This window comes from Myodes glareolus, chromosome 2 (assembly GCF_982192425.1).
Source record: "Myodes glareolus chromosome 2, mMyoGla1.1, whole genome shotgun sequence".
NCBI classification, from domain to species: Eukaryota; Metazoa; Chordata; class Mammalia; order Rodentia; family Cricetidae; genus Myodes; species Myodes glareolus.
Window position 1 is genome coordinate 35,230,009 of NC_142027.1, and position 27,874 is coordinate 35,257,882.

Genomic DNA, 27,874 nt, shown 5'->3' on the forward strand with positions numbered 1-27,874 from the left:
TTTTGCTGAAAATGAAGCCATTTCTCATTCCCACATGCTACCTCCCCTTTCCCTGCCCTTTGCATTCCCATCTTCTGCCACATATGCCAACCCTTATTGTTTCCCTTAAATTTCTTTTAGTTACAGAACTGATCAGGAAAAGACTTGTCCTTGTATCATAGTTGATTCTGCCACTGATGACTCAGAAACTAGCCATTCATTCTACAGTCCCCAGTAACCTTAGGCTGTAAGATTCAGTTCTATGATATTCTAAAATGTACTGTGACTGTGTATGCGCATGTGTGTATGTATGCATGTACGAACAAACAGGTATTATTTGTACATGGTTTGCATCTTAGCCATAAGTATGGCAGTGAGTGAATCATAGACATGATTTTCCTTAAATACATAGGATATCAAATAATCCAGGACTCTATGACAATAAAAAGTGAAATTTTAATGCTGGAGAGCTGGCTCGCTCATTAAAGGCTGGGCTAACTATCAAAAAGAATGAATTTTTATTTTGGAAAGGTACTAATTAGAAATCCACAAAAAATAACCCATGAAATGAGAAGGTGTAAAATCTAATACAGTCTGATAGACTCATCAAAATATGGCTTTGAAATTACTAATTCTGCTTAGTGGCACAAATAAAATATTCTCCCATAACATGAATACCGTTAGAGAGCATGAATTTAGTATGACTGATTTAGTGTAACTCTGTAAAAATTATGCTAATAAGGAAAGTGTCATTCTCAATTCTAAGGCCATCATTGGACTCACTGGCATCTGTGCTGTGTTAACGGAGGTAGTTTAGTTTAGTATGATGGCTCTGACCATTCCAAGAGCTTTGGCTCTATTCTGTTGGCTCCTCATGCTGGTAACTCAGCCCTGCAATCTGTTCTTTCCTCCAGTACTGCTGCTTTCCCTGCTAGTATTTTAGGCACTGTTAGTGGGTCCTTATGGTCTTATCAACAGACCGATGATTGTAAGATGGACTACTTATAGCTTCGTTTAATATTCTGAGGTTTGGGCTAATGAACTGGATACTAATTGCTGTCCGTAGTTTTGCATTTGCTGGTTCTTCATTAGCAAGCAGGTGTTATGCCAAACATTCTGTCACATAGTAGAAACAATGTAGATGTGCCAAATACCTTCACCTATCGACTTGGGTTTTTTTTCCCCCATGAGGCTCATTGGGATCAAATGGTGTTCTAAACAATCTTGGAAAGTAGCTTCCAACATGCTGTCTTTCAGAAAATAGTTTCCCATATTTTGGTGAAAAAAAAAAGGTTTTCTTTTGTTTTACAAAGTATTTTCTCCATGTTTTCTCCTCCTCTTCCTCTTTCCCTGCTTCCTCTTTCTCCTTCTATTCTTTCTTCTTATTCATCTTTTTTTGAGACAAAATCCTGCTCACAATCCAAGCAGGACTCAAACTCATGAACAGCCTCTGTTTTGGCTTCCCATGTACTGGGGTAACAGGTGTGTACCACTGTGCCTGGTTTTCTTCTCTCTACTCTCTTCTTTTTCTTTCTTAGGCTTCTGAAACATTTACACGAAGGAAAGTAAATGTAGATGTATATACTCTGAGCCCAGAGGAATAATGAACAAAATATTTTGTTCGTGATGCTTTTATATAACTTTTCACTTTAATAACATCCCATGTGATACAGTAGAAAAGTATGTCCAAATATACAAAAATAAAATCTGAAAAACAATGAGATTAAAGTCTTAGACTACTATTATACAGGAAGTCAATGATAGAGTAACTGTTAGTGACTTCTTAGGGTCCTAATATAGCAAATATGCTAGACTAAATCTGGAAACCAACGAGATTAATGTTCTAAGCTTCCGCCATGAAAGACGTCAACAATAGAGGCACTGTTAGTGAGTCCTTAAGGGGCTATCAGCATGCTGATGACTATAAGCACAATCAGTCTTTGATGTGCTGTGCATCACAGCCTCTTCTATCATTCTGAGGTTTTGCTTAGTGAACTTGGTATAGATCATGGTGTTTACTATTTTATTTCTTAATCTTTTCAAAGTAATTCAGAATGGCTGCTACGTCAATACCCATATCATCACTCCTTGCTCTGATAAGATATGAAAAAGAATATGCAAACTTTTTTTCTTTTCTGTTTGTTCCAACTTTATTTTTAATTCATGAATGATGAATAAATATCTTTGATATCAGTTCCCAACGTTTGGCAGAGACTAATAGAAAAAGAGCATATTTGGAAAGAGTAATGCCACTTTAGCTGTATGCAGCTTGAATTAAATATTGAACTTAAGATTAAAGGCTGCCTTTATCCATTATTTGCTTGTTTTCTGACTAGGTGTATTTTATTTTCAGAATAATCATGAAATTATCTTCATCTCTTGTTCATGATTAAACCCTGTACTTGATAGACCTTGTGATTCTTCTCTCCTCAGGTACTGAAGGACTGCCAATTTCACTCTTGAACTTTGTGATCTGAGTCTACAGTTATAGTCTTGATCATAGATTAAAAAACATGGTATCTTACTGATGCCTACAGCATCTAGAAATTCTTCTTTTCCCTTCACTGGGCTTAATCTGAGAATAAAGAAAAAATACTTCTGCAGTTAAAACCCAAAGCAAAGGAGAAAAATACAGTGATGTGCGTTTGTCTATCCATTCATTAACTAAGTGACAAGTATTAAATACCTTATAAGGATAATCACAGTGCAGTATGTGTTTAAAGGATTCTGAAGGGTTAATAAAAAAATTAGTGGGGAGGTGGTTTTAAGAGTGGATAAATGATTCTGGAAATTTTTGAGAAATATTTTCTATTGCTGAGTGAGTTTACGCCACAACTGCACTGCTTCAACCTCACAACTGAGCACGGTTGAAAACACTTCATTTTAACTAATTTATAAGACTTTTTTCTCATTTTAAATTTCAAATGATTAGAATGTTTATTTTGAGGGTTATAAATTAGGCTGCATACAAGAAAAATATCATTTTTGCTCTTTTGGAATTTACTTTGCACCTTCAATTTAAGAGTTCTCTCCCTGAAACCACCCAAATAATGGATGTTTGAGAGTCTGTTCTGTGGTTAACTACCAAGAAAGGATCGCTGAGCCAGATTCAGTTCCTCTGGCCAGACTCATTCTTCATCCACACTCACACAGACACTCACTTTCATTGTATGTTTGATGCGGAAAGCAACACTCCGAAGCTATCAGTAAAGGACATACACATCTAAAGCTGATAATATTCTTTTTCCTGGGCTAAATTCGAACTAAAGCTCATTCATCTTTAGGGCACAGTTGGAAGAAGGGTGAAGGGTGAGGCAATGGCACTCTCCTCTGGGGCACGGTCATCTTTCTACACTTACTTTGCTGCTTTGCATGCATCTTAGTCTGGGAGGCAAGAAGAGTGAAATTCAGCTCTGGCTGTGTAGAAATACCTATATCTATTTAGGTAAATTTCCAACTACAGTCACAGTGAATCTGAATACCCGCTTTCTAGGCTGAACTTTAATGACCACATTTTGAAGACTTATAAAAGTTGGGCTTTAGGCCAAATTTTTACCACTTCAATGTTTCTACGATTTGAGTAAAGATCTTCGTGTGCCTTGTAAACAAAGGTGATTTGGTAGCATTTCTGTCTCTTTTGTTAATAGTGTAATCATAAACCACAGTCTATCCAGATACATTTACAAGGACCTTTCCTAGTTATGGAATTCTATTCAGATGTCTCATTCATCAAAAATGTGATAATAGGCCTTTCTGTATACATCTTACAAACCACACATTTCTTGGTGTTTCTCTCACCCACTCAGCTTAATATATAAAGCTAAGTACCTAATGAACAAAATAGGAAAAACTAATGAGCAAAGGAAAATGCATAAAATCACCAAGGCTTACAAATCAGACAATGACTATGGAACACAAAGCCAAGAATGACTCCAATGGTGGCGGTTGAACTGGAGATATCGGAAAAGCCTGAAGTAGCTCCTCATCTACCCATGGTCCAAACACACGTGGGGATTGCAGTCACACAAAGGAGCGATTATTCCCTTTTACTGTTGCATTACTGCATAAGTAATTTCTCTTTTCCCAATTTGCAACACTGGTCTAAAAATCTAGGCCATTCTAAACATACACTTACCGAGCTGGAAATAACTGAAAAATAGGCATTTAAAACCGTCTGCGGAAAGGAAACCTTGACAAGAAAAACTAAGCTGGCAGTTTTCAAAACATTTAAAGCGATGCTATTATTGTTGGGTTAAACCTTGTCCGACACTCGATTAGAGTTTCACAGAGTACGTCTGCGGTGAAGGAGACCTCTCGAGTGGGACTTGGACAAGAAAGCAGCCCAGAAACTCCTAACGCTTCAGGCACATGTCTGATAAAACCAGTCAACCACTCACTTATGCATTCTAGGAGAAATATTAATATACAAAACAACCTGTCCCAGATAGTTTTCCATCCCAAATTTGAAATTTTTCACCAAAATCACTGAATTATTATGTTACACAAGATTGAATTTGAATATGATTAGTAAATTAAAAACATATATTCTGAGTACCTAACACTTTCTAGAGTATTATCTTTTAAGAATCAGTCAGTTTAAATATAGGTTATGATCTCCTCTGTATTATAAAATGTGAAGGCATTTAATGATGTGCAAGGCTCGCATGCATTATAAACAGATGTGACTAGTGGGAGGCTGTGTTTGTGACAATATTTAGGGAAATGCCATACTACTCTGTATTGATGTAAGTAGGTGAGCATTTTTTGTGGTTTGGTTTTAGTTTTGGATTTTCTGCACTAATTTGGAAGAAGTAGTAGTGTTAAAATGTCAGGCTTTACAGTGCAGGATTTTATTTTGGTACATGCTGCCTAAACTATTTATTGCTGCATGCTTGAGGTTATTCCAAATAGTCCTAAAAAGATTAAATACTTGTATATATTTTCTGAATATTAAATTAACTTGGAAATTAAAAGCAAAATGTAAAATCTTGTGTTCCATTCGCAGAGTACTTGCCAGATGAGTCACTTAACTGACTATATATATAGGATGTAGTGTCCAATACTTTTCTTTAATATAGATTCATATAGGTTCAGAAGTTGTAAATATTTGGATGACTGAAAGTAAGTTAAAGTGTTAACTAACTTCTCATTGCAGCTTTGTATGGTTGTTTTTTTTTCTCAGTGAGAGAATAGCAACAATGCATTACTAAGAATTTTAAGTATTCATATTGGTACCTTTACATATCATGCCAAATTTAAATTTTGTGACAAATTTTCATTATTATGTCAGTGAAGTACATAAATTATACAAAAACATGGGTTTAAGGATAAAATCCCACTTCCACATACTTCTATGCTTAAAATTATATGTGCTCATAGAAAATAGAGGTGATTCTGAGTAATAAATTATTAACTTATTTTAAGCTTAGAAGTAGCTGTCGTATGCAAATCTGCAAACTGGTTTTCCTGTGGCAGTGCAGTTGGCCTCACGTTTGAAGATGGCCTTACTGGTGGCTTTAATCCCTGCCGCACACTGAAGACTGATCACCAAGTCTAGCTTTGCTCTTCTTCCTATTTCTGGCTCCAAATCTGGCCCAGCACATTACTTCAGAATGTTTAATAAATTCAAATATAAAAATACCCAGAGCAAGTGCATGAGGACCTGGAACTGAATACCAGCGTCCATATGAAAAAGTCAGGCCTGGTGGCTCACATCTGCAACCCAGCTCTGTGGAAATGGGGAGGGCAGTGAAGGGAGGAGTTTCCTGGAGGCTGAGTGTCAGCCAGCCTAGCCACCATGGCAAGCTGCAAGTTACATAAGGTGGATGGGTATTGATGAAAAGCCCCAAATCAACCTCTGCCCACCACACACATGTGCACACACACTATGACTAACACACACACACACATTACTGCCTAATTCAGTATTCTGTAAAAATGCAACCATTTTTATGCCTGATGCAAAAAGAAGTGAGACCACCCAGAAACGGGCTGGCCTATTAGTGTGAAGATGCAAGCTGATTTTATCCAAGATACTATTGTTCATTGAATGGGATATCCAGCTATCTGTGTGAGATGCTAAGTGTGATTTGAAATATTTCCCTGGGGAAATGAAGGATAAACTTCTACAAGTTCATTCAAGAAAAAAAAATACCACCATCAACAAACACTAACACTTTCTAAATATTTATTATATTCCAAGCATGTGAGTAATCAGAATATATATCCTTCTGTTAGCTACCTAGCAGCAGTCAATGCCTAATGCTTAAAGCGCCATGTCCTGTCAAGAAAATCCCAGGAAAGAGGACACGTTTTGTGGACAGCTTTTATGTGAACTTGTTTCTTCAGCATTTGTTAGGACGTTTCCTGGCCTCTGAAATGTTACACAACCACACCTATAGTGCCCCGTTAGATGAAGGAGACAAGCTAAGGTCCTTATAAAGCAGATTCTTAAGTATTGCTGTAAGTTGTTAGTGTGGCTTTACTTGGAGAATTACAGTGTCCCTGATGCCTAAATACCTTATTATTATTTCACAAAATCTAAGGAGATAACAAGTAGGTCCCAAGTTGATTTATACTTTAAGGCATCTCAAGGGTCTTTCTCAGACTCATGTGATTGCCCACCACAGGGCTTCTCAAGATATTAACAAGGACCTGACATTTTTATGACTAAGGTGTTCAAGTCAGTGCACACAAGCTTCTCTACACATGACTTATAGTTAGCAAGGGCTGAGATTTCTAGTTTTTCTGCTGAACAGTTTGTACCAATTTGTACCTGAAGAAGAAAAGCAAGAACCCAGTCAGTCATTTTGAAAATTAGCTTTAAAAAGAGAAATTAAAAAAAAACCCAATGACACCAAAGTAAGCTAGAGGTGGTATAACTTAATTATTATTTCTACTTATTTCTTTAGCAGGGAACATTTTTCACAGAATTCTATGTTCTTTACTCTCTGTTGGAGCCTGTGAAAGACCTCGATAAATCTAGACCCCTCTAGCAGGAAAAATAGAGCCAAAAATCTAGGTTAGCTGGTTTAGTGACTCTGTTTCAGGAACTAGCTGAAGATAAAGTTAGATTATAGTCTTGAGAATAATCTTGAGAAACAGGGAGTTATTACTCCCTTGTGATTATCACTGGTATTTTTGAAATTTACCAATGACGCCCTCCCTACCCCCTTTGGATTACTGAGTTGTGGTTTCTTCCCTTAAATACCCCTTCTCTCAGCTACTCGGGGTCATATGCACAACATTCTATTTTGCTATTTCTTTTTTTAATATTTTTTACTTTACATACCAACCACAGGTTCTCCTTCCTCCTCTTTTTCTGTTCCCTTCTGCCTGTCCATCACCCCTTCCATATACCACTCCTCCTTTCAAAGAATTGCATATCAAGTTGAGGCAGGATCAGGCTTTTCCCCTTATATCAAGACTGGGTGAGGCATTCCAGCAAGAGGAATAGTTTCCAAGAAGACAACTCATATGCCAGGGACAGGTCCTGATCCCATTGCTTGGGATCCCACAAAAAGATTAAGCTATACAACTGTCTCCCACATGCAGAGGTCGTAGGTCAGTCCCATGTAGGCTCCCTAGCTGATGATTCTGAATTCTCAAGCTCCCATTAGCTCAGGTCAATTGTCATTGTGGGTTTCCCCAATCATGATCCTGACCCCCGTCCCTGGCTCATACAACCTCTCTACCCTCTCTTCAACTGGACTGCCAGAGTTCTGCCCAGTGCTTAGCTGTGGACCTCTGCATCTGCTTCCTCTGTTACTGAATGAAGACACTCTGATGACAATTTAGGATAGTCACCAATCTGATTACAGAAGAAGGCCAGTTCAGGTACCCTCTCCACTATTGCCAGGACTTTTTTCTAATGTTATCTGAGAATTGCATCCCTGGAGATCAACATTAGGAGAGAAGATTCACATACCAACCAGAAACTCTTTCTTCCTACATCCTTAAGAAGGATTCTTTATAGGTTAAACTAATGAGTAACACTAGCTTCCAGAAGAATTGAGGAGCTCAGTGAGGGCCCAGCATAGACTGTGCAGCACAAATCGGAGGCCTTGAACCAGACCAATAGCTCTTTGCAATGAACACTTGCAAGTAAAGATCTATGGACAAAGGGGTTCATTGCATGATTCACTGTGTCACACTGCAGCTTCCCTGATGAGATGGATTTTTCTCCTTCTCTCTTCTTATTCTTTTCTTTTTTCTCTTAAATTTTATTTCATTTTATTTTAGGATAAAGGTTGCAAGAGCAGAGGGTGGACACGAAGGGACACGGAAGTAAATGGAATGGAGATACATGATGTGAAAGACACAAAAAATAAACAAAAAATATAATTATCCTGACCTGAGGTTTTACTTCCTGCTAATATAACTTGTATGCTGCTGGGAAGGTTCTGGTGGGTCATGAAATCTCATCATCATCAAAGAAAAGATAACAGGGTGTCAATAAATTTTTTTTTCTCCCGGTGAGTTTCTTAAGACCTGACTTAGACTTTGCTTTTGCATTTGGCGACAGGAATAGCTAAAACTGAAGTGTGTCTATCATTTATTCCTCCATTGATAGAATGTAAGTTCTTTGAGGATTATTTTTCTTTAACTTCACTTTGAAATCCTCATACCTCCACCACACTGAAGTCAACTAAGTACACAGTAAGACTGATCCTAGTAACTCGAAAAAATAAAATGTGACACACTGTCTTAACATATCTAAACCTTTAAATTATAGAGGATGGTAAGTGGGGAGGGGAGTGTTTAGATATTATCATACAATTTTGCAAGTAAAGTTGGGAATAGTTTTGATAAAGGTTCAAGGAATTAATATCTGGCTTTATTGAAGGTAAGGGTTCACAAATTCTGACTTGTTAGAAATATTCTATTTTAAAATGAGATCTGAAAATTGCACAGATTTCTGATTTTTGTTGTTTTATTATCATGTAAAGGTTTTAATACTGTAATGCTTAACAAAAACTGATAAAGACTTATGTCATTAGCTACCTATGACTTGTCTAACAAAATGAAAGGTTATAGTAGGTAAATTTGATTGAAGACTCTGGGATCAGAAGTGTAATATATTTCCTGAGGATAGGGGACCATACTTGCTGATAGAAACAGATGGCAAGCTCTCTCACCCAGATAGCTGGAGCTGGTAATCTCTTTGTCTTCTCCAATATGAAATCTATTATAAAGTCAAATAGAATGCTTATTTAATATTGTAGTCCAAGAGAATGACATTTATATTTTAAAGCCAAAGAAACCAGTTTGTTTAGTCACACAAAAATTTTTTTAATGTTGAAAAGAATAAAAAAATTTAAAAAGCTATTAGGCAATTCAGCAATATAAAGACACATCCACAATAATTAAATCACCTCTACCCTGGTCACCTTAAAAGGGGAATGCTTTAATCCTCACTCCCAACTCATATCATTTTGCTCAGAACACTTAAGCCTGTCACAGATTCTTGGTAACACTGATCCCTTGTCGTGAAGAATAATTGAACTCTACTAACTCACCTGAAAACCTAATAAAAATTAACACTGAAAGATAAAGGAGTGTAAATAATAAAAACAGGAGGAAGGGCATTGGTTGGAGTTGGTTTCAAGGTTAAATTAGAAGACTTAAAACCAGAGAAGTTTTAAATACTTTCCTACTCACTATTATTTCTTCTTCTAATTATTTTGATAATTGTTAATAATGTAGAAAATTTTTAAGACTTATTTTTTAAAAAATTATACAACTAACGCTTTTTTAAACCGACATAATCTCTAATGCATTCTAAACATATGTCTTTACACCCACAAATAGTGCAATTCTCACTCTTCTCCACGGAAATTTCTCTTTGCAACACACATAGATCATTACAGAAAACCACAGCCTATCAGAATGCAAAGTTGCGGGGCTCAGTACCAATGGATGCACTACCAAACACCTCCACTCCTAAGGCTTAAGGAATTGCAGAAGAGGGAGCAAAATTTGTATGAGCCAGAGATTCAGTGACTTTGCTGTGAGATTGTGTCTCCTCAAGGAAGGGAGGGTTACATGATGGGATGGTATAGGGTATTTTACTCAGCAAAATCTGCTGAGTATTTAATTTTAAAGTGTTTATTTATAGATTTATAGTACCAATCATTAGTAAATAAATGTGTTTTCAAAATCTAAATTTATACTTGCATAATAATGACTGTTTATGCAAACTAATGCTAGAGTTTATGAAAGCTTAGAATAATTAATCAAGCAGCAAAGATATGGAGTATTGTATATAAAGTAGTGACAAACATAAAAAGATATACAAATATTGCATCGAATCTAATTTCAAACTTATGCTTGAAAAAGCCACTGTGTTCTTAACCTCACCACTTACAATTGTCTGACTCCTATTCACAATGTCACACTGTCACTGAATAAATTTAGCAATTCAATAAATTTCAAGTTTGTTTGTGAAACCAGAACTTAGTTTCTAAAAGAAATAGCATTGATGCTGTAAAGGAAAAAAATATTGAAATTCACCTAGAATTAAAGGTAATGATAACTAGCGTTAAAACAAAGGATAGAAGAAATAAAACTGATGATCTTCAAAAACTAACACAAGAGGTGGAAATATAATCAAATAAATAGTAGAAGAAAAATGCTAGCGGTCCAACTAGACTGAACAAAAAGTCAAGGGGGGACTTCTGTCTTCAGGTGATAAGTGACAAGGACTTCAACAGGTACCTAACTGAAAACAATTTAGATTTTAATATAATTCAGCTACATACACAGAGGTGTTGGTAAACTGATGAAGAGCAAGAAGTAAAAGTAATGTTGTAGGATGAGATGACCCCTCATGCCTGGCCTGCTTTGGATGACTTCTGTTTATGAAGACTAGTAAGTGACCATAATTACGGGCTTTTCATGAGGGAAAGAATCAGCAAAAATATGGTAAGTCTTGCAAAGAATGATCTAACTCTTTAAAAGACTCAAATTAGTGTTTTTATTTTCTTTCTTTACTTTCTAAATGCTGAAGTTATATAAATGAAAATGAGTTATAAATGTCAAACTTTTATATTATCTTTCTATTGCACACATACACACAAACTCACACACACCTAAACAAATACTCAACTGCAAGTTTAGTGGCTTCAAACAACACAAGTATATATTATGGCTTTACAATTCAAAAATAAAATAATGCCAGATAAAATCAAGGTGTCAAGAGTATATACTTTATTAAATGTCTTCTATTTAAAATATCTTTATAAAACCTTTTTTGATATTAATTTTTAACTTATAACTTCACACATGTATCTAATGTGTTTTGATCAAATCCATTCCCCGTTCCCTCCCCTTCTTCCTTCTGTACTCTCCCTACCCACCACTTTCTCCTCCCAAGAGCGCTATTCTTTTTATTCAGAACTCTCAGAATCCATTTAGTGCTTCCTGTCTTTAAGTCAGATATGGATGGATGGTACTTCATAAGCACCTAGATTTCCAGTCTGTGCTAGGATTTGGAATGACTTGATCATGTGCAAGGTCTTATGTGTAGAGTTTCTTAAAGTTTGCAGGGAGAATTTTTCCTTTTCTTCTTCCAGATTCTGGATGTTATCTTGGCTCATTGTTTCCATCACTCAAGCCTTTATGGCTGGTTTCATGGTACCATTACTCTCATTCTCTCTTGCTGATTCTTTCTTTCTCGGGGAATGGTGTATATGGTTGCTCAGGGTCTCAAAACTGCAGTGTAACAAGAGGCTGGGGCAGAAAAAGTCATGCTGGAGCCTCTCAGGTCTGAGATACTTGGCTTCATCCTGTGAACCTAGGAAGGAGCAGGGATAACTCCCTCATCTTGGTAAACCATAACTTTTAGAGGCTATTTCTTTCTAATTCAAAGATTACTTTACTAAATATATTAAGAGAGTTCCACATTCTCAAACACCAAAATGGAAAACAAATGAATCCCAGAAGATCTAGATAATGAAATTAACACACTTCAAAATAGCCACGAATAAATATGTGCTAAAGCACAAGAATATTACCAGTGAGTTGATTTAGTTTGCCAATTAAATAGAATTCAAAATAGAAATAAAACTACAGTATTTCAAACTAAGAACTTACAGGTAGATTCTCATAGAAGACAGAGTAAATAACTGTGCTAAATACTGGTAGAAGATATCTGTGTTCTCTAAGCATGTGCAAGAGAAAAAAGCTTCTCAAATAAAGATACATCTGAACAAAGAAATCTGAACTATGTTATTATCATCAGAGCCGTCATGGAAGCTATAATCCTAGAAAGAGCTGCTAAGACAGTAGAGAAATTATCACAGATTAAAAGCAAGAGGCAGAAAAGGAAGAAATGGTGAAATCTGTGAAATGTAGAGCATATTGTTGCATAAATACCACAGCACATAAGCAAACATCTTAGTCACATAGTAAAAATAAAAATAAGACGAAAATGTGTAAAGAATTTTAGTAAATGCCATTCTGAAGATTATAACCTTTAGATAAATAGAACTATAAAAACAATCTTTTGAGGTCATTGTTAGCATTATTTATTAAAATAAAATGTCAATTTTCATTTAAACATAAAAAGTAATTCTTTATAAATAGGCTAAAATCAAAGTTTACTTTAAAACATAAAAATACTTATTGTTTTCAAGAATCAACTATGGTTTAGAGAATTGAACATCAATAATGCATATTTAGCTAAAATTTCAAAGGTCATTTTGTGACTGTATATAATAACATTAAGCACATTTTAAAGATTTATTTGTGTGTAGTGTGTGTGTGTGTATATGTGTGTGTGTGTGTGTAAATGCACAGGCACACACTCATGTGTTAATGTGCAAACGAATTCCTGTGAAGGAAAGAAAAAGGTTTCAGAATCTCTGAAATTGGAATCACACGCATGTATAATCTCCATTATCTGAATGCTGGGAACCAAACTTTGGTCCTCTACAAGAGCAGCAAGAACTCCTAACTGCTGTGACATTCTCCTGCCCCAGTTAAGGACATTTTAACAAAGGAAATTTAGTCCAGAAATTAAACAATAAAGTTATAATGCATGTGGTGTCTCACTAATGCAACTATCAGGATATAGTATAGTGGTTTCGTAGGTGTATCAGGGTGTAGTTTACTGGCATTAGGTCTATCATGATATAGTATACAGGCATTGGTGCGGGAGAATTATCTGTATTCTGTCAATCATATTTTAATAAAACGCTGATTGGCCAGGCAGGCAGTATAGGCGGGAAAGCCAGACAGGAAGTAGGGGTGGAGCAAAGAGACTGGGAGAATTCTGGGAAGCAGAGAGGTTCCTCTGCCATTCCTGTGCAGACCACGGAAGAAGCAACATGTAAGCTGTCACACTGAGAAAGGTAATGAGCCCATGTGGCTAACGTAGATAAGAATAATGGGGTAACATAAGTTATAAGAGCTAATAAGTAGCCTGACCTAATGAGCCAATCAATTTATAACCTTATGGAGTCTTGTGCGTGATTTTTCCTTGGGACTTGCTGGCTTGTTGGGGTACTGGGTGGGACAGAAACCCCAACAAGCCAGCCCTCATACTACATATGGCGCCAACGTGTGGACAACTGTATCCACATAAAGCTTGAGACAGCTTGGGAAGTAATTCTAGAACAAAATAACAGCATTGCATGGTTTCTTGGTGGCAGCAATTTCTCGGGTCTGTTCTGCTTGCTAGAGGCAAGCAAATGCTCTCATCTAAGAGAGGCTTCCTAACTCAGCTTTAGCTGCAAAACTTTGTAGCTCCTTTAAGAGGTCCTGCCGCGAAACACTTAAATGATATTGATGAAAAGCTGAACGCATGCTTTTCGGTTTTCAGTCGTAGCAGGAAAAACGCTGCGCTGTTTTAAAATGCCGGCTTTCTGGGCTGTCCTGCCAGGGCAATCTCTGACTCTTTCAGGCAGGCAGTCCGACTGAGTGTGGTCTGTGAGCAGAATGCTGCAGCTTGCTTGCTAGCAAGGACCTTGAAACGCCATAGAGTTGTGGCAGTAAACATAGCTCTGGCTGGTACCTCAGCCACGAGGATTTAGCCGTCAAAGCCACTGCTCTCCATATTGCTTAGTAAATTAAAGGCTCATGTGGTCAGAAAAAGAGAGATATACAGTAAAGAGAGATTCAAAGAGGAAGAAAACCTCTAAATATTTTACAGTGTGTTAAAAATATATGCAGGCTAAAAGTTAAAGTTCTTAATGTAAAAAAAAGGAAGAAAGAGAATAGTTGGGTGTGGTGGTACACACCTTAAATCCCAATGCCTGGGAGGCAGAGGCATATTGACCTCTGTGACTTCAAGGGACAGAGGTAGAGATTGACCTCTGTGACTTCAAGGTGTGGTAGTGCACACCTTTAATCCCAATGCCTGGGAGGCAGGGACAGACAGATCTCTGTGAGTTCAAGGTGTGGTAGCATACACCTTTAATCCCAGCACTGGGGAGGCAGAGACAGGAGGATCTCTGAGTTCAAGGACAGCCTGGTCTACAGAGTTATTCCAGGACAAAGATATACAGAGAGCCTGTCTCAAAAAGTAAAAGTAAAAATAAAAGAAATAGAAGTAAAATAAAGCTGCATAAAGATGGAAAATACACAGAGAATCTTGAAACTGTGTGTTATGCTCTCTTTTAATTGTTTGAATGCTGAGGAAGGAGCAACAGTCACCAAAAGACATTTGTTTATAAATGCTGCTGAACTAACCCAAGATAGACATTTTGAAAATACCTTGGCTTCAAAACTGAAGTCAAAAGGTATGTTACTTTGGAGAAGAGATTCTGCTTTTGTTTCCACAGAAAATGAGAGGCTATGGATTTATTCAGAGTTAAGAAAAATCATCTTTGACCAAGGGAGGCCACCTGAGAAATCGACAGGAACAGATGGCCCAGATGACAGAGTTCTACATCCAGAACTGATTCAAGACTGCTGCCTGAGATGATCAAGACTCCCAGGATACTTCAGTCAGGACTTGACTATAACTCTAAATTTTCTTTAGGTCCCCTTAAGACTATCAGCGCCCCCAACCAGCAGGAAGTAGCCTGAAATACTACGCCCACATTCCCAACAAATGGATTATGGGTATTTTTCCTTTGTTTAAAAAAAAAAAGAGAGGGAAATGGTGCGGGAGAATTATCTGTATTCTGTCAATTATATTTTAATAAAACGCTGATTGGCCAGGCAGGCAGTATAGGCGGGAAAGCCAGACAGGAAGTAGGGGTGGAGCAAAGAGACTGGGAGAATTCTGGGAAGCAGAGAGGTTCCTCTGCCATTCCTGTGCAGACCACGGAAGAAGCAACATGTAAGCTGTCACACTGAGAAAGGTAATGAGCCCATGTGGCTAACGTAGATAAGAATAATGGGGTAACATAAGTTATAAGAGCTAATAAGTAGCCTGACCTAATGAGCCAATCAATTTATAACCTTATGGAGTCTTGTGCGTGATTTTTCCTTGGGACTTGCTGGCTTGTTGGGGTACTGGGTGGGACAGAAACCCCAACAAGCCAGCCCTCATACTACAAGGCATGTGTTGTCTCACTAATAGTATAGTATTATACAGTATAATAGTATACTGGCATGTTAGGTCTACCAAGATGTAGTATACTGGCATGTTGAGTGCTTTGCTCAAAACAAGATTATTTGGATAGTTTACCAAAATTAGAAATAGCAAAAAGGGACCTCTTCTTCATGGCATCACTTATCCAGAGCATAGATCACTATAGACACAGAAATAAAACAAGGTTGTTAGAACTATAATGAAAATGAACCACAACAAGAAGCAAGGTACAAATAATACATGTAATATTGAATGTGCTGCTGATAGTTACCTGGAAAAATGTTTGAGAACTGATAAGAATATTTATCTTATGTTAGTCAAATAAGAGAGAATGAAACTTTGATCTTTATTTTAAATGGTCATGAGTTATTTGAGTTTCATATATTTTTTTTATCATATATACCCTTCACCTCTGACAGTTTTTCCAAGATCCCAGTCCCCCTTTTCCTAACCATTCCCTTTCCTATCATCCCACATTATGTTCTAAAAAAATCAAAACTCTTCAAGACCAATATGTCCTGCTCAAATATTTTTGGATATGTGGTCTTCCACTGGACTGTAGTCAAATTACCTGAGGGGCTACATTCCGGGGAGGGGGATGTCTCTTCCTCTCTCAGTGGTTATCAATTCTCATTGGCTCCATGGTTAGCAGTGAGATTTCCTGCCCAGCACTCATCACCAAGCTGAGATTTGCTCTGCTTTGGGCTTAAACATGTTTGTGCTATGAATTAATAGAAATCTTAATCTATAAGAAAAGGAATCAATCCCTTAAACACATTTAAAAACATATCACTTCAACAATTCAGTTTCAATAAAAGAAATATGAACTTAAAATACAGAATAGATTTAATTGTGTCTTCTGTCTGAGTTGTGGCCAGTGTGATGGCAGATGACAAGCCTCAGGAGTACCAGACCTGGGGAATAAGGCGGCTCTGAGCGGCGTGTCATCCCTCAGCGCCACTTATCCTTGAGAGATAATCAGCATGATGAGCTAAGCAAAGGGACAGCCCAAGAGCAGCTCCTTCAGCTGTTCATGCAAGTGACAACTCAGTGCGAAGTGACAAATGGACCTGTGGCAAGAATCAAAATGCATAGCTTGTTTTCTCCAAAGCCAAAGACTATGAGGGGAAGTGATCAATAACCAATGTCTGCATGAATAAATTCAGCCATTGCTTACAATTTTGTCTTTACAGCTTCCTGAATTGTAGTGCACAATGCCCCGGTGCATTTCTGAAATCCCTCAAGGGCCGAACAAAACAGAGCTTTATTTTGTTTTCTAATTTAAAGGAATACAGTACTCCATGAAATTATGTCATTTCCTAAAGGGGTGGAATTAGCTGCAGCTAAGTGGGTACTAAACGGGGTTTCTTTCACTAGACCAGTAGTTTCTGTATCATAAAGTAAAAAGGACTTTAGATAAAGTTTTCATATATGCATGGTGATGTGCACCATACATTCACATTTTAAAGACACCAAGGAGAGAAAAGGAAATATCACTATTGAAAATGTTATCAAAAGAAAACCAAGGAAATTAAAATCAATGAAATTAAAAAATTCTGGAATGTTTTTGATTTTTTTCCCTTTGTTTGGAAGTGGTATAACCAGAAACAAAGGAGACATAGTATAACATAAAAGTTTTTAACACAAGTAAAAGCAAGACAAAGTGAACTCAAAATCTTTGTGTTTTCTCTCCTGAAGAGAACTAACAGTCTAAAAGAACTTCCATGACAAACCATGGCACCTCTGTACATTAAACTGCCACAGACTTAAATGCTGATGGAAACATCGGAAGGATGTAATTGTCTCTTTACTCAAGCCATGCGCATACCCTTCTCTCTGCTTCTTTCCATTAGAAGCAGTAACTTCCCGCTAGAGGCCCTGACTAAAAGAAAAAAGAAAGTAAAAATTATGGAGAAACGAAGAATACTGTAAGGAGAATATTCCAAACAAGACCTTAAATTTCAGAAATTTCTTCCCTTCAACATGTATGGGTGTTTTGAAGAAGAGAGATACTGGCTTCAACTTGTTCAAGGAAATAACATGAAGAGAAATTCTGTATTTTCTTTGTGTCCAGTTCTGCACACTAGAGCATTAGATTAAGAAAGAAAACGTTGATAAATGATTAATAACAAGAATACATTACATGTATATGCATGAAAGTTTTCCTTGGTACTATCTTCATTTTATCTAGCCCAAGTTCCTATCTTCCACATGGGGGATGATGATTTCTTTCTAAGAGAAAGTTTAAAAAGCAAGATAGAATGGAATATCAGAGGTCTGGGAGATAGTATGTGACAATGGCAATGCAGGGACACTTCCTGATAAAATGACAGTCCTAAGCTTATCACTTCCTGAGACGGAAACATAAGGCGAGGACCGAGCAGATTGACTGAAAGTTATTGGTCTGCCTGCTAAGGAGGAGGGAGATAAGATAGGATGGGTAGCAAAATGGGACAAAGATCCATGATCCCGAGAGAGTGTATTAGTTTATTCTTGAATACATGGTCAATTCTTGCCTTTCAGTTTCAATGTAAAATGCCATTTCAATAGTTCACTGTCGTGTTTGATTGTGGTACAGAGCATCCAGATGACACAGAGTGAAGTGCATACCATTAGCAGAAGGATGCCATATTTAGTCGTATCTTTTCAACAGACTTTCCAGCAAAGCACAAGAAAGCAATGATTTTCTGATCCTCTTCTGAGACACAAAATGTTCTTGCTCTTTCCCTCTATGTCAAAACTGCTGTAAATAAAGGATAGCTATTGATTGGCGCAACATATTATGTATGAGTATACATAGTGTATGTATGAGTTATACATAGTGTGTGTTCTTTTAGGCATTACTCCTGAAAACACTACTTGAATCATGAAATAAAAAGTATCTCTATCCAATATAAATGTTTTAAAATGTAGACAGAGTTGATAACACTTTGGATGGAATGACCTACTGTGGGACAGAAGCCAGTAAACCTTATCTATTCTACCTATTAAGGGTTATTTTCTATAGCATATTGAAAATTTTACCAATGCAGCATGATGTAACAGTACTTTAGTTATGAAGAGATGAAAAATGAACATGGTTGGGAAAACTAGTTTGGCCTTCCAAATCATTCCTTGATTGAGAACCCCACTTGGAACTTGTCAGAACCTACCAGAAAGAAGCCATCCTGTGGATTGGTAGGAGATGCTCACTACAAATAACTGCAACCTCCCTGCAAATTGTAGACCCCTAGTTTCACCTTTCCAAAGGGACCAATGCTGGAAGTTTGAAATGGTTCCTTGGTTCAATTCCAATGTGATTTCTGAATGACTCCAGTTTGTGCTGAATGGAAGTTTCTGACTTTTCTCTACTAAAGAAATCTCTCTTTAGGAGAAAGAGGGAGGACGTTTTAAAGTTGTCTAGATAACTATTTCATACATTAAACATCTAACAGGTCTATAACATATTTTTTGTAAAAAGAAAAAGTCTAAATCAGCAATTTTCTTATCTTTGAAATCAAGGGGAACATAAAGAATATGATTATAATTTAAAAAACCCAAAGGTCTATGAGGTTCTAAACATTATTACATCCTAACGTTTGTCCCCTTTCTTTCTGCAGATTAATCATATACCAAAAAGAGCTGAATTTACATTTAGATGAGCCAAAATATTATTATCAAATATTTCAACATCCTCGAGGTGAAGTTGACAGCAAAAATAAATAAAATAACAAAATTTGAATCAGAATAGCCAAAAAAAAAAACCAGATGGCAAAGAGTCTTTACAAACATTGCCGAAAGTTCTTATTTATCTCAAAGTGTTCAGTTAGCTACTGAGTCTTAGTCTCTTGGAAAATGTATTCATCTTGATTCTCAGATGATTTTAATTGTCTCTGTTAGGTACGAACTTCTAGGCTTTCTTATACATATGATTCTATCAAATAACTATTTGTAGGGTTTTGTTGTAAGGAAGACATCAAAACCACTCGGATACGTTATCTATCAAGTTACAACATTTCGCGGACCCTGTGTTCCAGGACCCCATGCGGCTTCTTAAGAATCCAACCCAGACTTTAACTGTGACAAAGTCTGAGGAGCAGACGAAAGCTCCTGAGAACACAACACGATACAGAGGAGTGTGCGTGAACTGCATGGCCTGAGGTAGCAGAGCGTCAGTGTTGCTAGTTACAATAACAAAGCCAGTCTGCTGACAGAAGAAGAAAACAGAAATTGAGAAAATGTCACTAGTTCTATATAGAAATGAGAATGTAAGCCTTGAGTTAAAATATCCCATCACTCGATTTTATTCCCTCATGATTCACCTTGGGGTTTTGAAATCTTTTAAATTCCGGTTTATGAAAGTTTGAGAACATTATGCATTGATCAAACAGAGATATGAATCCCTAAGTTATCAGTAAAAGATGAGATATTTCTTAGTGTCTTCCTCAATTGAAAGAAAAGCTAGAGCTACCAAAAGACTGTTATCAGGGGTGAGTTTACATTTTAATTATTCCTGGGATATTTTGTGGGGAAAAATTGACATTAATTAGTGTGCAATAAAACTTACCTGTCTTTACTTTTAATTCAAAATGCTTAAGAATTTAAAAAAAATATCTTATGCATATGCATTCTGGACTCTTTAAAGTTAAATTGATGGGAAAAAATAATTTACCTTTGATTTTATTGTAAACTTTAGCTGTTCTCAATCTCATTTCATGGAAACGGAAGTTTAATTGTGCCAGTTATATGTTGACATCAAAAAAAGAGTTGTGCATTTTTACCAGAAGCTAGAGGTGTCAAATGCCTGTGATTTTCATTCAACTAGAGATTTCTTTTAATTCCTATAAATCGAAGTGCTGCAAAAATGTTTTGTAAGGTTGAAAGTTAAAGGCCCAAGGTTAGAGATACCGAATCAGTCTGCGCACTGGCGTTTGGAAACAAAGAACCATGAAGTAGCTTCTTTGGGGTCACTCACAGAAAGACTGGAAATGTTGGGAACAAATCCAATTGTTTAGCTTAAAATAATGTGCTCTTTTAGCATATGAACTATCTTTTATCACAGATTTTGTCATTGCGGGAACTGTTAAGCAGGTGGTACCAAGTAAACGCAGATCCATTCTCATTCTTATTCCTTTTCTGATAGACTTTTGTAGGTTTTCATTTTTTGGTATTTTAATCATTGATATTTTAAAGGCAAGGAGAGGAAATTTTCATATTATTCTTCCAATTTCCCTGCTTACTAGGCTAAAGGAACTTTCAATGGATAATTTCCAATCTATCTTTTCTCTATCACTGCCCACTGGAATCTAGTCTACTTAATATGACTGCCCAGGGAAACAGAACCATATTTCTCCAACATTTTTTCCAGCTTCTTCTTCTATATTTTATTTTATTACTATCTCCAGCCCCATCTGAATGCTATTACAGTCCATCTCTTCTGACCTTACATGGGCCAGAAGTCCTTCATCCTTAGAGCAAGATGAAACAGCACAGTATTAACAAAATAAATTTTCTTAAGGAAGAACATTCATAGCAGGATGCAATTCTGTCATTTTTGCTCTTCTTATACAGCGCCATTTTCCATATGTTCTGGATTTAGAGCCAAAACCTGCTCAAGATAAATTTAGTATCTTTGGAGATGGATATGGAGGAGTTCAAAGAACAACCTCCTGAATGAGTTGTCAAATATTAAAAACAAAGAAAAAAGTTCTTTTTTTTTTTAACCCACCATAAGGCAAAACAAATCAGAACAAAAATACCAAACTGTGAGAACTCTACCCTGGACACTATAAAGTACGAATAATTCCATTCCAAGGCCCAACTTGCTTTCTGATATTTGTATCTGAGAGTAAGATGCAGAACTAAGTAGGCATCCTTTCATTGTTTTCAAGAAATGGCATCATCAGTTTTTGGTGCAACCAACCTGTGGAAGTGCTTGTATATCATTCTTGTGCTTCACCTCCTTTCATGGCTGTCTCCAAAAGTTAATTCATGGACTTTCTTTTTTCCCACTTCCTCATTCAAACCACTTGAGGGAAATCAGGGTTCCAAATAAAATAAGAATATGGGTCTTTGTTGTCATTTATTATTGGTTTGACCTCTAGCTTCTTCCTATGCCCAAGACAGAAAATACAAGTCTTGGAGCATTCTCTCCTACTGCCTTCTTTTATTTTCCTGGTGTAGATTCATAATGGACATTCCTTCCCCAGTTAGTTGCAGCGAGACTTTATCAGTGCTATAACTGCTTTCAAGCCCCACAGAGAATTTTCAGATGGTGTCACTTTTTGAGGCACAGATGCTACAGTGATCCCTGGAAATTCATTAGTTCAGAATGCTGAAATGGGACAAAATCATTTTTTTTGTCCTTACAGAGCCCATTTTTTATTGATTTGATTGAGCTATACATCTTTCTCTGTTCCCCTCCTTTCCTCTCCCCGCCCCTTCTCCCTTCTCCCATGATCCCCATGCTCCTAATTTACTAAGGAGATCTTGTCCTTTTCTATTTCCCATGTAGATTAGATCCATGAATGTCTCTCGTAGGGTCCTCATTGTTATCTAGGTTGTCTGGGATTATGAATTGTAGGCTGGTTTTCTTTGCTTTATGCCTAAAAGCCCCTTATGAATGAGTACATATGATATTTGACTTTTTGGGTCTAGGTTACTTCGCTTAATATGATGTTTTCTAGATCTATCCATTTGCCTACAAATTTCAAGATGTCATTTTATTCCACTGTGTAGTAGTACTCCATTGTGTAAATGTACCACTTTTTTTATCCATTCTTCAATCAAGAGGTATTTAGGTTGTTTACAGGTTCTGGCTGTGGCAAACAATACTGCTATGAACAGAGTTGAGCACATGTCCTTGTGGTAGGATTGAGCATCCTTTGGGTATATTCCCAAAAATGATATTGCTGGGTATTGAGGAAGGTTGCTTCTAATTTTCTGAGAAATCACCACACTGATATCCATAGGGACTGTACCAATTTGTACTCCCACCAACAATGCAGGCATGTTCCCTTTAACTCACAACCTCTCCACCATAAGTTGTCATCAGTGTTTTTGATCTTGGCCATTCTTATAGGTGTAAGATGGAATCTCAGAGTTGTTTTGTGCATTTCTCTGATGACTAAGGATGCTGAGCAGTTCCTTAATTATCTATTGAGAGTTCTCAGAGCCAGTTTTTACTGTGGTGAAGAGATCAAGGTGTTTTGTTACACATCCCATGGAAAAATTATACAGCGGCCAATGTGTCACTTTGAGATATACTCAACTTGGTCACAATGCAGTACCTTTTGTAGACATAAGTAGATTTTGTCTCAAGTATTTTGCCGTACTGGATGCCCATAAGTAAAATTGAACCATGGTTTTCCTTCCATACTATTAGTCCCTGACAGTTGGTGTGTTTGCTCAGTGCCCATCACGTTTGTATTCTAGAAGAACTCATTTTGGATCAGGTATGTATTTGTTTGCTTTTTTAGTTTGGGGTTAAATTAACTAATTATGAAAACCTCTGCCAGCACATCTTTTGTTATTATTTTCTCATTTTATTTTATATTTCTTTTGAAGTTGTTCTTGCTATTTCTCTCTGATGTTTTGACAAGCTATAATGTTCGGTGTGTTCAGGAGCTCCATCTAAACTTTCAAATTAAATAAAATGAAGGTTTTCATTTGCTATCTAATCTCTTCTGCATCTATGAAATTAGATATTTTTGTTCCTAGCTTTGCTCTTTTGTGCTACTCTGTTATCTGTTTTTTACAGTTCTGCCAATTTAATTATTTTCAGAATCTTACTAAATTTGTTGATAATATATCTTATTTTTATTTCATTGGTCAATTATGTCTATTTAATATTGTAGTAATGTTTGTTTGTGTTTTAACAAATAAAGATTGCCTGAAGTTCAGAGTGCAGAGCTAAATCCCTACAAGACAGGGAGTGGTGGCACACACCTTTAATCCCAGGATTTGGGGACAGAGGTAGAGGAATCTCTGTTTATTAAAGACCATCCTGGGCTACACAAGATTGAATCTGTCTAAAAGAGAAACAGAGTTCACACAATAGTGATGCTAGCACTTTGTATTACATTCCTTTATTCCCATCACTAGGGAGCTGGAGACAGGAGTGATTTAGCTGGAGGAGACAGGAGCTCAATGCATCTAGAGATGCGGTCTGGGGATACAGTCAGAGAACACAGCCTGAAGAGGCAGCCTGAGGACCGGGTAGCCCCTTTTGTCTGTGCACTGGTAGAGGTAAAAGGTCTCTCTCATGGCTGCCCGATCTGCTTTTCTTATCTCTCAGCTTTCATACCTGACTCTGTGTTTTTATTATTAAGACCAGTTAGAATTTGTGCTACATTTCATACTTAGCTCATTAATTTTATGCTTTTGATGTTTTTAATAGTTATAATTACAAGATGTCTCCTAAAATTGATTTTTTATAGCACGTGTACGTAATACTGTATTTATTATATATAAAATATGTACATATAGTTGCATGTTGTGTATATTGTACATAATCCTTCATTTTTAAGTGTGATCTGGTATGTGTTTTAGGAATTTGTCTCTTTATGCTGCTTAACCATGTTCTTTGGTTTCCAACAGAAGATTGTTCTTCTCTTTTTACTATGCATATCTGTCTTAATTTCTTTGTAACTGATGAACATGAGTTATACTCTACCAATCCTTTGAAATTCGTTGAAACTCACTGAGTTCAGCCTGTGGTTGACTAATATAAATGATGCTTTTCTAGCTCAAAAGAATGTGGACCCACAGGTTATGGTGTTGTCTCTATATAAGTTGCTCGATAAAGGATAAATGAGTCACCAGAGCATTAATTCATTCTTAACTTTGTAACCTTGTCCTCTTTTGATATCTCACTTTTTCTCTCTTTTATTCTATTTAACAAATACCCTAAAATATGATAAATAGGTCAGTCATTAAAAGTGGAGTGTGTTATTGGATATTTTAATGGCACGTCATGCTTTGAGAAAATGAAAAAGATTAAAAAAAACTAACAAAATTGAGTAAAAAGCTATAATGAATTTATTACCATCATTAAGTTCTAATGAGTCATCACAGCATATTGAGCATCACTGTATGAAAGGCATTAAAAACAAGGCTAGACGTTCATCTATTAAAATTCTTGTGGAATGAATGCTGAAATAGGCATTACTCAGATTTGATACAATATAGAATTTGGAATAATGTTCTAAACTAATGGAACAAGCAAAAGTCTAATGGAACCAATACAGAGACCAAGTGCAGCCAGATTAATGACAAATGCCCCGAGAGTATGTGGTGGAGTCTGAAAAGATATGCACTACTGTAATGGAGAGACATGAAGAGAATTTATTTTATAGACATGAGAGAGCAGGAAAGAGGGTTTGTTCAAGAAAAAGAAACATATGCCTATGTTTGTAAATGACTATATATAAATAATATGAGTTTTGGGGGTGTATATGAAAATATGGCCAAAAACAGCACAATTATACAACAATGGTATGTTTAATTCTAGAAAATTACATTGGAAGTCATTATAATTTCATGTAATGTATTTGCTAGATGACTTAAATTTGTACCTGTTAGTTCTCGATTGTGTCCAAATTCCTTTACTTTTCCCTCAAACTTCTCACATACCAGTTAAGGCCATGAGAGTTGAAATACAAACAAATCACACTTAAGGATAAATGAACAAAGCATTACTCACCTTCTCTTGGATCTTATATTGCATCTACCAAAGTGGGACATGCATGTAATTAAGATAGCTATGACTTATAAACATTAACTCAGACTTGCTTTCAAACAAATATGGCAGCCCAACATACTTCTACATTTTCACAAATTCTGCTTTGTGAAAGCAATAACTTTACCTGGAGGTGCTATATGAATTTCTATTTTTATTTTCTAAGAATCTATTTAACAGTATTTCTTTCCCTCTAGAAAACCCAAGTCACTGACTGAAGAAGAAAGCATAAAATTTCTATTTCTGTCCCACTTTCTATAGTTGTCTTGAGTTTTTCAGAATACATGTTACACAAATACAGAAAACATACATTATAATCAGGAAGACCATATATGCCTATTATATAATTTTATAACTATATGGTTTTTCGATTATATGATAAGAGAACGAGTGAGAATTAAAAGATTGAAAATGATCAACAATGAACCTGAACAATAAACAAGAAGTAAAATCAACTCAGTAATATGTGCTTTAGATACATAAGGGAGGAAAATGTTGAGGGTAGTTTTGAAGCTTTCTTATAAATCAGGAATGCCATGTAATCCAATTAAGTATCAGAAGATGTAACTCAAGCAGCTTAATTTTGGAACAAGATGAAGTTATATGCAATACTGATTTTGTCCTATCAAATACTATTCTTAGGCATTATAGAAAAAGAAAGATTTAAGCAGTGAATCTTTTTTTTTAATTTATTCTTCTTCCCCTTTCCAGAGATACCCTTGTGTTCCCCCTTTTCTTAAGCTCTCGGTACATAACCTCTTGGGGATCTCTCGACCTTAGCGAGATTATTTTTTACTTTACAGCGAATGTCCACTTACAAGTAAGTGCATACCATGTTTGTGTTTCTAGGTCTGGTGAATCTTTATTTATAATTTTATATATAAATGCTAAATTGAAAACAAAGGGAGACATTGAATTGAGGGTGAATTATTTTTAAATACTTCATATTAAGTTTGCTTTTACCTAACTGTACAATGACATCATAAATCCATAAGTTTTGCTTTTTAAGGAAAGAAAAAGTGACAGATGTATCTGGCTGCAGAAATGGTTCAGAGCTAGTTCTAAAACAGATATAAACATAAAGATGATTGTCATATGTATGTGCACATATATATTTTTATCCTTACATGGGTGTCACAAAGCATGTTTCTTGGCAGAACTAAGTAATGTGTTAAGTTGGAATTTTAAAATTAACCTTCAATCATCAATGCTGCTTCTTTCTTTAACACATAGGGATCTATTATATGTTAGTATCTAGAATTCTTATTGAATTATTCATATAGGATTTAATAAATGTGAACCACGAAGGGACACGTTTATTGTCTAAGCTCACATCCATTGGTCAGCACTCAATGCATTTATCTTCAAAGTACCTCATCATTGTCTTAGAAAGATTAACAGAGATATATCAGTATAGGACTATACACCAGTTCACTAAGGTACATTCTTTAGTATACTGTCCCTTTCTACTTAAAAAAAGACATGAAACTGGGAGAAAACACAAAGACAGACAAATATCTGTGAAAATGTTGATTAATTTGTTTACTTTCAACTCCCTTCTAATACCACGTACAGTGAGATGTTCCTTGAGAACCCGGTAAGAATAATGTATCCTTAAACTAGATCAAAAGGAAATACAGTCCTCTGTTACTGTTTAATATGGAAATGGAAACAGTTTACAGAAAAGACATGATGTGAGAGCAAGTGGTGAGCACACAGTAAGTACTTATAGAAAATGGACAGCTCTTGTAGGTGCTTTCTCTTCTACGGTTAATATGAACAAATGGTGACTGGGAACAGGGTTGCCTGCACAGCCTCTGGCAGGAAGATGAAACACAGAAAACAAAAGGTACCTAGTTTCACTTTTTGTTAAGAAATGTGACATTGAGATCACCTCGGATCACAAAATTGCAATATAGCACACAAAGAAAAAAGCACAGTTGGCAAGACAAAGAGGAAGGTCAGAATCGGGTATATTTTAGTAGATAGAATTTGAAATATGAAGTACTGGAATTCCCTGTTAATAGCCACACTAAATACTTCAAGTTCTTATCAGATGTGGCTTTGTGGAATCCAGAAACTTCATAAATCATTTTGAGGAGTTTCTTGAAGCATTTTTTTTTCCTGTCACTTGGCACGTCTGGGGCACTGTGTATAGTCAAGAGATTTGTATGCTGCCCAGCCACTAAAGACATAGCTGGAAAAACTGCACTGAGAATTTCTTTACTCTCCTCTGAGTCTTGGTGAGGTTCATCTGCAGACTGTATACAAGGGTTTGGCATCTCCCATCTCAAGTCTCCACACCCAGGCGTGGTGTTGCCCTCCATCTATATTGCAGGGCATCATCTTTGCACCTTCAAGTTCCTCTCTCTCCATGCTCAAATGTGACAGTCTCCTTTCAGTCTTCTATGCCACTAGCTATAGGCCCCAAAGCCTTTGTCTGATGTAGCCTGATACCACCTCATCAAAGAGGTGCAGAGCTAAAAACTATTCAAAGCAAGTGCTCTTTTTTTAATCTCCCCAAGAGGGATATATACAAAAGGGCTTGTTTGCTTTTGTTTGAGGTAAAATATACATCACATAAAGTTATCCATTGTAGTCATTTGTAAGTTTACAGTTCAACTCAATGTCATTAA